The sequence below is a fragment of the Lontra canadensis genome, unplaced genomic scaffold, assembly GCF_010015895.1.
Source record: "Lontra canadensis isolate GAN:19392208 unplaced genomic scaffold, GSC_riverotter_1.0 scaffold21, whole genome shotgun sequence".
NCBI lineage: Eukaryota > Metazoa > Chordata > Mammalia > Carnivora > Mustelidae > Lontra > Lontra canadensis.
Window position 1 is genome coordinate 17,080,470 of NW_022631015.1, and position 14,313 is coordinate 17,094,782.

Genomic DNA, 14,313 nt, shown 5'->3' on the forward strand with positions numbered 1-14,313 from the left:
ATTTTAAAGGTTTTAGCCATGACCCAGGTATAAAACTGAAAAGAACAGTTGTATCCAAATTGTATTCTGGCAGATGGACTAAGTTAAGTTTACCTGCTCAGATGACTTAAGTTTTTTTCTTTTAACTAAGTGTTTTTCTTTGCATGCTGTAAGGTTTTATTTTATTTTATTTTCATGCTGTAACCTTTCACAGCTATTTTTGGAGTGATTTTGTCTTTTTAGTAACTTCTCTACCCCCATCAAAGAATGAATTTCATTGTCTCTGAAAGGTTTGGAATCCTTTCTTTTAAGGATGTCCTTTACAGTGGACTTATCTAAGTTAAAGATACCCCGAAACAGCCACTACAATTCCAAAAATTCACTCATTTTCCAAAAAGGTACAAGAGCCTGGTCCATAGACCAGGTGGAACCCATCTCTGTCTTCAGATAACACTACCATGTTCTAACTATGAGGAGCTCTGTTTTCCAAAAGCTATTACAAAACACAGGGCCTCACATGTTTCCCCCACTTCTTCTTCTTTTTTTTTTTTTAATAAAGATTTTATTTTTTTATTTGGCAGACAGATATCACAAGTAGGCAGAGAGGCAGGCGGGGGGGTGGGGGAAGCAGGCTCCCTGCTGAGCAGAGAGCCCTATGCGGGGCTCAATCCCAGGACCCTGAGATCATGACCTGAGCCAAACACAAAGGCTTAACCCACTGAGCCACCCAGGTGCCCCTCCCCCACTTCTGAACATAATAGAGTGACTTCCCAAGAAGCTTCAACAAACAAAATCAGAAAGCAAGCATGCCCAGTGAAGTTGGAGGCTCAGAATGCAAAGACAGGAGTTTCCATCCAATTTCGGGGTTGATGAGAAAGCATCTGGGCTCCTGGGCTCTCTGGGTACCAGACCCGTTTTGCTCACTGGCCTCAGACTCATTGGGGGTCTTTTCGGATGGCATTTCTCATGCCATGAAATGGCGAAGGTTCAGAAAGAGCAGAAGTGAAACCAGTCAATCGCCAAAGTGGTAATGAGTAAGAGGTTACTGTGCACACACCAAAAAGACAGTTTGTAAACCAGGAACACTCGCACTGAAAGATGGAATATGAGGCTCAGCAGCATATTATCATAAAGCTGCTTATATAGTGAGAAAGCGGTGATTGATTATAGTATCAGAATTTTCTTGAATGATAGGGCATTGGTCACTGGTGACCTCCTATCAGCATCGGGGAGCAGTTTTGCTTGTGATTTTCAGAGGCACAAGCAAAAAATGACCCAGGTCAAGTTAGCCTTGCAAAATCAGCTAAATTAAGCTTTGTTTGTATGACTAAACTGGTTTTGTCTGCTTGGGTGAATTTTCAAGGCTGTGTTCTGTTGGCATTTTATTTTCACAGAGTTTTTCTCACAGTCACTGCAGATCTCTTTGACTTTCTCTTCTGCTCCATCTCTGATTTCCCTGAAAGGGACATAGGCCAACATGTTTACGGTGGTCATTCTCAGTGAGCCATTTCTCCTTTTGCTGTTTTGTTTCCCCGCTCTGTGAAGCCAAACACATCACAGACATGATGCTATCAGCTGAAGAATTCACAAACTCAGGGAAGCGTTAAGAGCAAAACCTAGCTTTCCTACAAGGAGATTGTGGTCCCCGGTTTCATTTGAATCTGGCACAGCCAAGGTGAGAGCAGCATCCCTTCTTCTGGCTGGAAGGTCCATTTGGTCTTTCCAGGAGACAGATCTCATGTTTTTCAACAAAGCTTCAGAAATTTCAGGATTGGCTTGAATCTTGTGTCGGTTTCAAAAGGGACAAGGCCTTGTGAGAGCTGATTTAAAGTACGGGACGGTGTTTCTCCTCAAGTCAGACCACTAAAGCAAGGGATTTGAGTTAACCCGTTGCTGGGAGTTTTTGAGGTGCCTGTACCGGAAATCAAGGTCATCCCCTTCTCCGCTCTCCTGCCCAGTGCAGGAACACAGACCTGGACCAGGTGCTTTAGGTGTTCTGAGCTAGAAAGACTGTTCTTCTGAATAGGATGGATGGGTAGATGGAGGTGTGAGAGTGCTACTAGTCCCTTGTGGCTTTGGACAATACACAAGATATCTTGGCTCCATCTTCCTCATCTAGACAATTGGAAGTGACTGTTTTCTAGATCCAAGAACTTCTTACTAGATGAGGAACTGGTAATTGCCAGAAGCAGCTTCTGGGCACCAAATAATGGATAATTCCAGAAGCATGTGAAAAATATTACCAGTTTATTTAAAATAAGAAAATTTAAAGAACAAGGGTTGAACTTCATGATTTGTTTATAGTTCTCGATGGCTGAAAAGACTTAGAGCAAAAATTGCTTGGGGGAATTTCTAGGGACGTGTCTCTTCTAGCATTTATATTAGAGACATCAGAACCTCATTATCCTTATTTGAAGCATGCAATGCATTATATATATTCTGCATGTATCAGTCTTAGGATTCTTTTAACATTCAGTTGCTTGCTGTTGATTAGTTTTTCCTCAATGTTTCTGGTACACATTGCGTGTTCTATGAAGTGAGTTAAATTTAAGGGGTAACTCTGTGTTGATGGATGGGATAGTATGTGAAAGAGTGTGTGTGTGTGTGTGTGTGTGTGAATGAGTAGTAAATACCCAGGTGGATGGCTGGCACATCAACTTAGACACCATGACATTTTTATTCAGGCTGAAATAATAAATTTTACTTTCAAACGCAGAACACAAAACTACTTCCGGATTTCAAACAGTGAATTAAGAATTGACAGTTACGTAAATATTTTTAAGGGCTTTAAAAAACATTTTGATTTTTGAACTAAAATGTGTTTATTTTTCCATGGATTGCCTGAAACCCACAATAAGCTTTTCTCATTTGTGACAAAATGTTTCCACTTAGGGCTTTCGACATTGGAGAGTAACATTTTTAAGAGTGGTCCCACTAAACTTATTTCTAGTATATCAGATGTCACTAATGTAACTGTGACCGAACCCACGCGAGTTCCCTCAGTGGGTCCCAGACACAGCAGCTGGAGTGGTCCCACAATGGAAACTCTCACCTGGAATAATTTCCAAAGCCACGACTCCCTGAGCAGGGGTGGATGAGTGTCTGTCATTGAGGGTTAGGGTGACTATTAAACACAGAAACCTTGTTGACAGGTGCACAGGCCGCATAAGGTCGCTCATGCGCCTTAGGAAACCCTGCCTCTGCGTACCCTGTACGTTATGTAAATGAGGCTGAGGCTCTTCCTCCGGCAGGGAGTTCAGTGTTCTGATGACATAAAGGTCATCGGTCATGCTAGAGGTCACTCCCTGGTCCATCTGTGCAGGTGCACGCCAGGGGTTCCAGCCAAACTGGTGCGGGTGGTCTCTGCAGGCTGGGGGGGTCCCTGCAGGGTGGAGGCTGTCGCCGGAGCGGCGGTGTCTCTTCCCACCTGCCCGAGGTCAGAGACGAGGTGGAAAGAAGACCTTGAGGAAAAATGGGAGACAAAGGTGGGTGAATACTAGCAGGCGGGCAGTGAAGGTCAGGTTTGGGGTCTAGCTGGTGACAAATCCCTCCTTTAGTTTTTTCCTGCTCCTCATTCTTGAGGGGCACGAGGAGAAGGTCCGTTTTCTGTAGCTACTTCCTGCTGGACATGGACGGAGTCATAAGACGTGATAGATGAGCATATTATATCCCCTGGTTAGTTTTAGGTGTGTCTGTGGGTCACCAGGTTCCCCCCATGCTGCTTGTGTTGCTCCCGTTTGTAATTTGATGATCTCTATGCTCGTGGACCCAAATGATACCCAACAGTTATGTATGTGAGGATCAATCAGTAGTAAGAGCCGTCTTCAGTTTGTGTCCCTCTGCCATGACCCTACTGAGATACACTGGGGAATTTACTTCCCAAGCATGCTCTAGTGTGTTTATGGATTTTTGCATCTCTAGGATACTAGTGACCAGGACTAACGTCAACTAAGTGTTCATTTTAAAATCAGACCAAGGTTGAGGGGGCTAGAGTACTGTCTGTTTTGCTGTGTACTGGACAGTCAGAGAGAGAATGATTCCGTCTCCAGAATAGAAGTTTCACGTTAGTGAGTGGCTCGCAGGAGTATCTGTTATCATCTGGTGCTGGTGGCATTTCTTCCTTCTGGGGCCTCTGGTGCAGAGGCTTTTTGACTCTAGTAGGGTGCATCCAAGATGCGAGTCTTTTGAGGAGGAGTGTGGAGTTAACAGCCCTAGGCAGAGCCTGTCCTTATAGGGTATAGGTGATCTGGGGTGGGCCCGTTTTTCTAAGTTTTGATGTCCACCCAGTCCCCAGGTTCATACAGGTGAGGCTGAATTTCAGGAGGCAAAAAATCTTCCATATTTGTTAAGTGTATCTACCACCTGTTGGAGATTAATTATATGCTTAAGGTCTAGAGAAACCTCTGGAGGTTGGAAGGAGTCCGAACCTTTTGGAAAGAGCCGTCACGTAAGTCATTTGGAATGGGCTGAGCTTTTTAGTTTGCCCTTTGGGGAGGCTCTCATTCTAGGGTGAGCTGTTGGTAGTCACTTCGATTCTCCTGGGTCTCCTGGCACAATTTTGCCAGGGTCTTTTTCAGAGTTCTGTTAGCACAGTCTGTCTTCTACGAAGACTGAGGCCTCCCGGCAGAGTTTAATCTCAACTTGTCTTTAATGTGTTTAAGGCCTTTGTTACTTTATTAGCTCCTTCTGTCCTACAGGAAAAGGCCTTTATCCACCCAGTAAATTTAACTATGAACACCAAAAGGTGTCTGAACCCTCCAGGGGCCTTTGGCATTACAGGGAAGTCTGTTTACCAGTGTTCCCCGGCATGGTCCCCCAGCTCTGGGTTGCTCTAACTAGACAGGGTATTGGAGGTCTGGTTTATACATTTGTCTACAGGAGACACATTGGTTTCTTATCCTCTCAGTAATTTCCTTCATTGCTGGCGTGCCCGTAATCTTTATTAACAGTAGGTATGAAGCTTACCCTAATGGGTGAGTTGTGCATACTTTTTTTTTTTTTTTTTAAGACTTTATTTATTGGACAGACAGAGATCGCAAGTAGGCAGAGAGGCAGGCAGAGAGAGAGAAGGAAGCAGGCTCCCCACAGAGCAGAGAGTCCGACATGGGGCTTGATCCCGGGACTCTGGGATCATGACCTGAGCTGAAGGCAGAGGCTTTAACCCGCTGAGCCACCCAGGTAACCCAAGTTGTGCATACTTTTAAGGAATCCCCAAGCAGCCTGCCCAGATTCTCTCATTGTTGTTTACCATCCATCCTGTGACTATTGGAGGCTGTTAATAACCTTATTTTACAGCCTGGATCTCTTTCTGTAAGTAGGATGGAGAGAATTTACATCATGGCAGAGAGGGGGTTAGTGGCAAATGCGAAATCTCCCCAGTCTTGGGAGGCCTTTTCCCTCATGTGGCTCCATGGGCAGGAATTCCAGCGAAGGCGTATTTAGTATCAGTCTACGTAGTGAACGCACAGTCTTTACTCCGTTCTAATATTCTGCCTAATATTTCTACCTTTTGGGCTGAGGTGCCTGGGACCATCTTTTCGTCTCTATGAGAACATTTAGAGATACTACTGCATATTCTGCCCTTCTTCTTTTTTTTTTTTAACGATTTTATTTATTTATTTGATAGAGATCACAAGTAGGCAGAGAGATGGTGGGGGTTGGGGGGAGCAGGCTCCCTGCTGAGCAGAGAGCCCGATGCGTGGCTCGATCCCAGGACCCTGAGATCATAACCTGAGTCAAAGGCAGAGGCTTAACCCACTGAGCCACCCAGGAGCCCCATATTGTGCCTTTCTTAGTCAATTTTCCATAAAACCGCTGCCATCCACAAACCAGACTTCCTCTGCATTGGACAGAGGTTCACTGTGGAGATCTCTGCAGCTAGAGTAAATTTGATCAAGTACTTTATGACTGGGGAGTAGGGTAGCAGCTCTATCTGGGGGGTGGGGGTGTCTCTATGAGCATGGCCTGCTGTTGTAACATTCTGGTTTGATTCCAAAAAACTTGAAACCTGGTGTGGGGTCCAAACAGTCATCGGTTGGCTGATAGTTTTTCTGTTTCCTTTACCAAGAGAATGAGGCTGCTATAGCTCTCAGGCAAGGGGGCCGATGCCTGGCCACTGTGTCCAACTGTTGAGAAAAATAAGCTACCATTCTTTTTAAAGGCCCCAGTCTTTGGGTTACCAGCCCTACAGCTACTCCTTATCTTTCATGTACACACAAATCAAACAGCTTGTCAAAATCAGGTAATACTAAGGCTGGGGCCTTCATAAAGAAGGCTTTGCATTGTCCAGCTTCAGGAAAAGCGGCAGTTTTAGTTTTCAGTGATTCCAAGTCAAGAGAATGAAAGAAAATTGGAAAGCTTAGTGTGGCGGTCAGAGCCAGAGATTCAGCTCTAATAAATTAGAAAAACTCAGGATCCAGCCCAGGTTTATAGGCAAACAACTAACATTAAACAATCAGAACTGGAATCTAACATCCACATAGACGTGTTATTATAATTTTTCTCTAAAATCCCCCTCATTGGCATCAAAGATAGCCAAAATAAGACTAATTCGTTTGTAAAACAAGTCCAGTTTTAGCAGACTTAGCCTAATTATTTACGTAAGCTTGGCAAGAATGGCAATTGACCCCGTGAGTTTTTAAAATCTGCTTTGTTGAAAAAAAAAAAATCAAATCAAATCTGCTTTGCTGGAAGGTGCCTGGCAGGCTCAGTCTGTCGAATATGTGCCTCTTGATCTTAGGTTCAAGCCCTATGATGGATATAGAGATTACTAAAGAAATAAAAGAGAACAAAAACAATAAAAAAAAAAAAACCCAAAAAACTGCTTAGCTGGGATTTAAAAAAAATTGTTATTAAATTTTCATGTTTTAAATTTAAATTCAATTAATTAACATATAGTGTATTATTAGTTTCAGAGGTAGAGGTCAGTGATTCTTCCGTCTTATATAACACCCAGTGCTCATTACATCACACGCCCTTCTTTTTTTTTAAGATTTTTTTATTTATTTATTTTTTTGACAGACAGAGATCACAGGTAGGCAGAGAGGCAGGCAGAGCGGGGAGGGGAAGCAGGTTCCCTGCTGAGCAGAGAGCCCGATGTGGGGCTCGATCCCAAAACCCTGAGATCATGACCTGAGCCAAAGGCAGAGGCTTTAACTCCCTGAGCCACCCAGCGCCCCATCACATGCCCCTCTTAATGCCCATCGCCCAGTTACCCCATCCTCCCAGCCTTAGTTTATCCTGATCACACATAAAATTCTTTCAAAGATTCACCTTCCTAAACCTTCTACAACTTTCTCATTCAGATTTTGTCCTCAGCCTTCTCTCTAAACTATCAGTCTTAATTTGGGGGCAAAATTACTTTCTTCTTTCTTCCCCCTTCAATATATTCCCGTTCCTTGTATCTTATTGAAACACATCTTACTTTTCTTGCGTACAGAGTTGTTTTCCTCATAATTTCCAGCAGACTCAATTACATTTATTAAAATTTTGACTTTTAGAAACCTCAGTCTTTTTTTTTTTTAAAGAATTTATTTATTTATTTGACAGACAGAGATCACAAGTAGGCAGAGAAGCAGGCAGAGAGAGAGGAGGAAGCAGGCTCCCCGCAGAGCAGAGAGCCCGACGTGGGGCTCGATTCCAGGACTCTGAGATCATGACCTGAGCCGAAGGCAGAGGCTCCAACCCACTGAGCCACCCAGGTGCCCCTAGAAACCTCAGTCTTGAGTGAAAATTAAGTAGCAACCAATGGTAAACTGTTACACCAGAATTCTTTAGATTGACAAATTTATGAATGTATTTCACAATTTCTAGAAACATTTTTTCATAGTATGATTTTCATTAGGCATAAGGCATCTTTATTAACAGACCCAAGTAAACGAGGAATTTCTCTGCAATATAAAGCCAAAAGCAGACAAACCTTCGTTCTGTAATCAATGCTTTAGTATTCTATCTTATTTGAAGAACCCCAAAACCTAGATATCCAATGAGTTCAACCCAATATATTATTTAATTTAGCAAAACTTCAACGTTTGAGGTTACCAAAAGTTTTGAAAAGTATATAAAAGTTTAATCTGCAAAGCTTTTAATCTGTTCACCCTACTTGTTCTTACCTATTTCCCATGGCAATTTCAGGATACAGACAAAATCAATCATCCTTTTAAGTCATTTTTGCTGACAAATCACAACAGATACTATATGAATTTAATGAACAAATTCAGATAGAATGAAAGTTGATTATCTGTTATATTTGACGTTGGTAACTCCAAAAGACATGTCTGTTTTAATTTACCAAAGATTATCCCAGATCACATGAACCTGAAAAACATTTGGGTTGGTTTTTACCTTTCTGACTTTCAGAATGCCCGATGTTTCTAAGTACTTATTTTTCAGCCAATGAAATCGAGCTCTTCCTTGTTCCCGGTGCATGTTTCCGGGAAATCTGAGGACTGCAGCCTCCTTTGTCCAGGGTTGTAAGGGACGGAGGAGGTGCACAGGGCCCACGCAGCCAGGGTGGAAATTTGAACAGGAAACAGTAAACAGAACAACAACAAATAGGCCAAGCAACCAGGTGGAACGGAGGTTTCTTTCTATTTCCTAGGCCCTAGACAGTCTCTAGTAGATCACGCCTGTTTCTCCCGGCTGGAGCGTGCAAACCTCTGAATGGCCATGTCATGGGATCTTCTGCCCCCCCCCCCCCAAGGGATGTCTAGACTCCGCCCCGTTGGATGTCTAATCCCCCAGAGTTTCCCAGAGAGGTCCTGTTTGCCCGGAGTGTTCTGTTACGCCAGCTTGGCCAGACTTGGTGAGACAACTCTAGCTCTACCTCTAAAAGTCGTGCCACGGATCTGGTGTAACTCACTCCAAAAGAAATCCTCTTGAGTAAAAGTAGAGTGGCCCCTGGATTTCAGATGAGGCCAGAACGCCAGGCCCGCGGTCACAAGCACCAAGAAGAGAGTCCCCCTCCGAGGGAGCTGTCTCTGGAATCTATGGCTTGAACTGGTTCTGCCAGATGAGCTGCTGCCGCCCCCCGCTCCATCCATTGGAAACCCGGGGACCAGGGGCCACAACCTCAGAAGGACCAACAGTCCTCTCATCCGGGCACCAGATTTGTAATGCAACCCACGCGAGTCCCAGACACAGCAGGTGGAGTGGTCCCACAAAGGAAACTTTCGCCGGGAATAATTTCCAAAGCCACGACTCCCTGAGCAGGGGTGGATGAGTGTCTGTCATTGAGGGTTAGGGTGACTGTTAGACACAGAAACCTTGTCGACAGGTGCAGGGGCTGCCTAAGGTCGCGCATGCGCCTTAGGGAACCCTGCCTCTGCGTACCCTGTACGTTATGTAAATGAGGCTGAGGCTGCACCTCCGGCGGAGATTTCAGTGTTCTGATGACGTAAAGGTCATCGGTCATGCTAGAGGTCACTCTCTGGTCCATCTGCGCAGGTGCACGCCAGGGGTTCCGGCCAGACTGGTGCGGGTGGTCTCTGCAGGCTGGGGGTCCCCGCCAGGGCGGCGGCTGTCGCTGGAGCGGCGGTGTCTCTTCCCACCTGCCCGAGGTCAGAGACGAGGTGGAAAGAAGAGCTCGAGGAAAAATGGGAGACAAAGGTGGGTGAATACTAGCAGGCGGGCAGTGAAGGTCAGGTTTGGGGTCTAGCTGGTGACATAACCAAGAAGTAAAACAAAGACTTGAAAAAAATCTGTAGACTTAATTTCTGTTACCCATTTTAATGAAAACAAAAATGTGTATTGATTGCATCTTAAAATGGAAATGATGGGAAAAAAGAAAAGGGGAAATGATTGTATTCTTTCCCTATTACACATTCATAATCTACAGCGTATTTCTCAAATGTTTCCACATAAACATCCTCAGCTGGTGTAGGAACACGAATTCACCCCTGGCAGAAAGAGGAGATGACCTGGAAATACTGCCCAAAGTGAACCACTGAGGACAAAAAACTACTTGACCTCTCCTGTTTTGTTTCCTGATTTTATTGTCTTTAAAATTCATCCAAAAATTACAATCTACTCCATGTCATTTGGATTTCACTTTAAAGATAACTGCGGATTACCTAAGTAAAATGAACTTTTTTTTTTTTTTAAGATTTTTATTTATATATTTATTTGTCAGGGAGAGAGAGAGAGAGAACACAAGCAGGGGGAGTGGGAGAGGGAGAAGCAGGCTTCCCACTGAGCATAGAGCCCGACAGGGGGCTCGATCCCAGAGTCTTGAGATGGTGACCTGAGCCGAAGGTCATCTGCTTAACGACTGAGCCACCCAGGCGCCCTAAAATGAACTTCTTGAAGATGCTTTCTTTTTGTATTGTTTTCTCCAGGACCCACGGTGTACCCCAGGGGTGTGCCTAAGCCTATTTGAGAAGCATGGACTATGGCTGAGCTCACTAAAGAAGGCAAGGCTCTCAGACTACCCCCCCTAATTATGAAGCACATATTCAGAGCCGCCTTTGTACAGACAAATGTGTGACACTTGCTTGCCTCCAGTGGCTTACTCTGGTTTAGGAGAAAAAGCACACCCGGCGGTAGAATGATGAATAACCATATCGGGTCATCCCTGATGAACGCCAGGTGAGTGATAGAGATCTGTACTATGAGCATGTGGAGGATAACAGACATTTCTGGCTAAGGGTTCATAGAGCTGATACTGGGTCAAGGCTCTAAAAGATTGTTAGGGTCATGATCGCAAAGAAGAGGACAGGGGCATTCCAGAGAGGGGCTATGGTGACAGGAGGGTGGCTGGGGGTGGGGGATGATAAATAGTCTAATTAAGGTGAAACAAAGCACCTGTAGGGCCAAGGAGAGCCAGGTGCAGATGAGAAAAGAGACTTGGCTGCCAGGCTCAGGAGTTGGTGGGTCTTTTTAGAGTGGGACCTGTTTAAGGGCTGTATGCTTGAGAGGTGATTTTTGCAAAGGTACACATTTGCTGGCTAATCTGACAGCGGCGTGTTGGTTGAATTGTGAGGGAGCAGCACGAACAGTGTGGCAGTAGTCTAGGTATTACTTAATTAAGGCCTGGTGCAAAGTGGTGTCCATAGAGAAAAGGGAGGGGAGACAAAGCAAATGAGAAAGATGTTTCGTGCATATAAAATTTAATAGTATTTTGGTGATCGTATCATTTACAGAATAAGCGCTTTTTAAAAAAGTATTCAACAGAATACTTTCAACAGCATTCAACAGGATAACAATACTGCTCTTTTCTTGCTTGAACATATTATTGAATCAAATCCGGAAGCCCCACAGACTTGCTCTCAGTCTTTACCCAGAACCAGCTTAGAAGAGGTTTTGTTAACGTGAAGCTTACTCATGGGTTTTACCCTTAAATCCTCTTTGGAACAAAGCAGGGAATAAATAAAATTATTCACGAGGCATGATAACAGGGCAGCCAGATCAAATGTAGAACAATTGTGTGGGAGATGGATTTCTCCTTGGTTTTATAACTTCACTTGCTATGAACTAAGCACAGGAGAGTTTCCCGTAGAAATGAATTCATTAGTCTTTAAGAAATGCTTTCATCCCAGCTACCTTCTCCTTTTTTGGGGGAAAGCTGGGAGCCCTGCAGTACACAGCCAGCTTAACAAAGACCGGAAATGGAGCTGAGTCCTGAAAGCACTCCGAGGACGAAGGTTGACCACTTTGTTTTTCATTTAGTTGGAAAGGAATTCCCTTTGAAAGAGCAGTAAGGTGTGTCTTTCCCCTTACTGAGCTGCCACTCTGTCTGCTAAGAAGAGATATGGATGTAATCTGATGTTCTATACTTCTGTTTTACGTGTGAAGAACTAAAGCTTATAGCAATCACCCACTTAACTCAGTGGTTCTATTTTAGAACTGATGATTAGCCCAACCTCATTAGACGATTCTTTTGCCCTTTGCCTGTGGAAACCATTTGCTCTTTGAAAGTCTGGCACATTAGCTGTGGGAGGTCTGCTTAATTATAGCTGAACAGAGACCAGGGAACAGAAATGAGGAACACTGAATTCTGGCCAGCTTGGCCTCTGTTAATCAATACCCATTATTTTAGGAGGAAAAAAAAAGGAATAGTTGCATAAATGATCAGAGACCAACATGTCCTTCCATGTAACAAATAGTAGGAGGGCTCAGCACCTCCCCATTTCCGTGTTCATCTGTCAATGAGCAGGAGGAAAAGCATAACTTGGAGAAATGCTTGGGCTGTTGTCCCAAGTTCATCCGTAGATACGGGCACACACAAATGTACCTCTATCAGTTTTGCTCTTAGTTTTGTTGTATTGAGAGGGTGAAGAATTGAGTCAGACAGAGAAGTCTTTTAATTAAAAACAATCTCTGGGTCACCTGGGTGGCTTAGTCCTTTAAGTGTCTGCCTTTGGTTGGGGTCATGATCTCAGAGTCCTGGGACTGAGTCCCACATTGGGCTCCTTGCTCAGCAGGGAGTCTGCTTCTCCCTCTGCCTGCTGCTCCCCCTGCTTGTGCTCTCTCTCTCTGTCAGATAAATAAATAAAATCTAAAAAAAAAATTATCTCTGATTCTCAGAATGATGTTTTTATCCGGTTCTTTTCTCTGTTGTTTCTTACTAGCTAGATGTCTGTCTGTTTTCTTAGTTTTTAAAACAATGAATTCTTGGATTAATTAATTTTATTTTGCTTTCTAATTCATTAATTTATTTTTTAATCTTTGTAATTTTCCCTCCTGCCTTCTTAGCTTTTAATTTTTTTTTTCCTTTTTATATCTTGGGTTGACTTTTTCACTTATTTCCATTCTTTCTTGCTGAGTTATAAAACCATTTAAAACTATGGATTTTCCGGGGCACCTGGGTGGTGTACTTGGTTAAGCGGACTCTTAGGTTTGGCTCAGGTCCTGATCTCAGTGTCGAACCCGGTGACCGGCTCTGTGTTCAGTGCAGAATCTGCTTGAGATTCTCTCTCTGCCCCTCATGCTTATGCTCCCTCTATCTCTAAATTTATAAATCTTTAAAGAGAACCTATGAATTTTCCTTTCCACATAAATTTGACGACATCCAACAAATTTTAATAAACAGTGTTGTCATTGTTGGTCTTTTCTGCAAAATAATCACCATTTTGATTTCTATTTAATAGTGGTTTGGTAAGATAGGTCTTGGTTTCCAGGTGCATTTTGTTTTTCCTTAAAAATATGTCAGATTTCAGGGCTCCTGGGTGGCTCAGTCGGTTAAGCAGCTGCCTGCGGCTCAGGTCATGATCCCAGGATCCTGGGATCGAGCTCCGTATTGGGCTCCCTGCTCAGTGGAGAACCTGCTTCCTCCTCTCTCTCTGCCTGCCGCTATGCCAACTTGTGCTCTCTTTCTCTCTCTCTGTCAAGTAAAATCTTTTTAAAAAATGACAGATTTCTCAGACTGTTTGCTTTTGCATTGGGGTCATATAACCTGTACTGGCTCCACTTTGGAGAATATACTGAGGGTTGCTTTGTCGGAAATAATCAGAAGATATCCCATAAACACGTATTTTTCTCTGATGTGTACAAAGCTTTTGACTTACTTATTTTAATTTCAGCTTTTTGGAAGGATAATCGACGAACAATTCTAAGATTTGTGAAGTATCCCTCATGCTGATGTAATGTGTACATTGTGAAAGGATTTCCTCCCAGTCACTTAACACATCCCTCACTTCACTTAGTTATCTTTGCGTGTGTGTGTGTGTGTGTGTGTGTGTGAGAGAGCATTTAGATTCGACCCTAGCACATTTTAATGATGCAATACTGTGTGACCAACTATAGTCTCCTTGTGTCACATGAGGTGCTTAGAACTCAGGCATCTGCAGTTGAAACCTTGTATCCTTCTACCAAGCTCTCCCTACTTCCCCCACTTCCCAGCCCCTACTACTTTTCTAGTCTATGAGTTTGACCTAAAAAAAAAACAACAAAAAAAAAACCAAAAAAACAACAAAAAAAAACACATGTAAGTGATACCATGCAGTATTTGTCTTTCTTTCTTTGACTTATTTGACTTGCAGAATGCTTTCAAGATCCACCCATGTTGTCACAAATGGCGAGATTTCCTTCATTCTCATGATTGAACACTATTGCTCTCTGTGTGTATAAATCCATGTACATAAATGTACATGTCCGTATTACATCTTCTTTGTTCATCTGTGGGTGGACATATAGGTTCTTTCCGTATTTTGCCTATTGTGAATAATGCTGCATCGAACTGGGAGTACAGATTAGCTCTTCGATATCCTGTTTTCTTTTCCTTTGGATGTAAACCCAGGAATGGGAGCACTGGCTCATTAATTCTGTTTTAAATTAAAAAAAAAAAATCTCTACTGTTTTCCATAGTGGCTGTACCAGTTTACATTCCTACCAACAGAA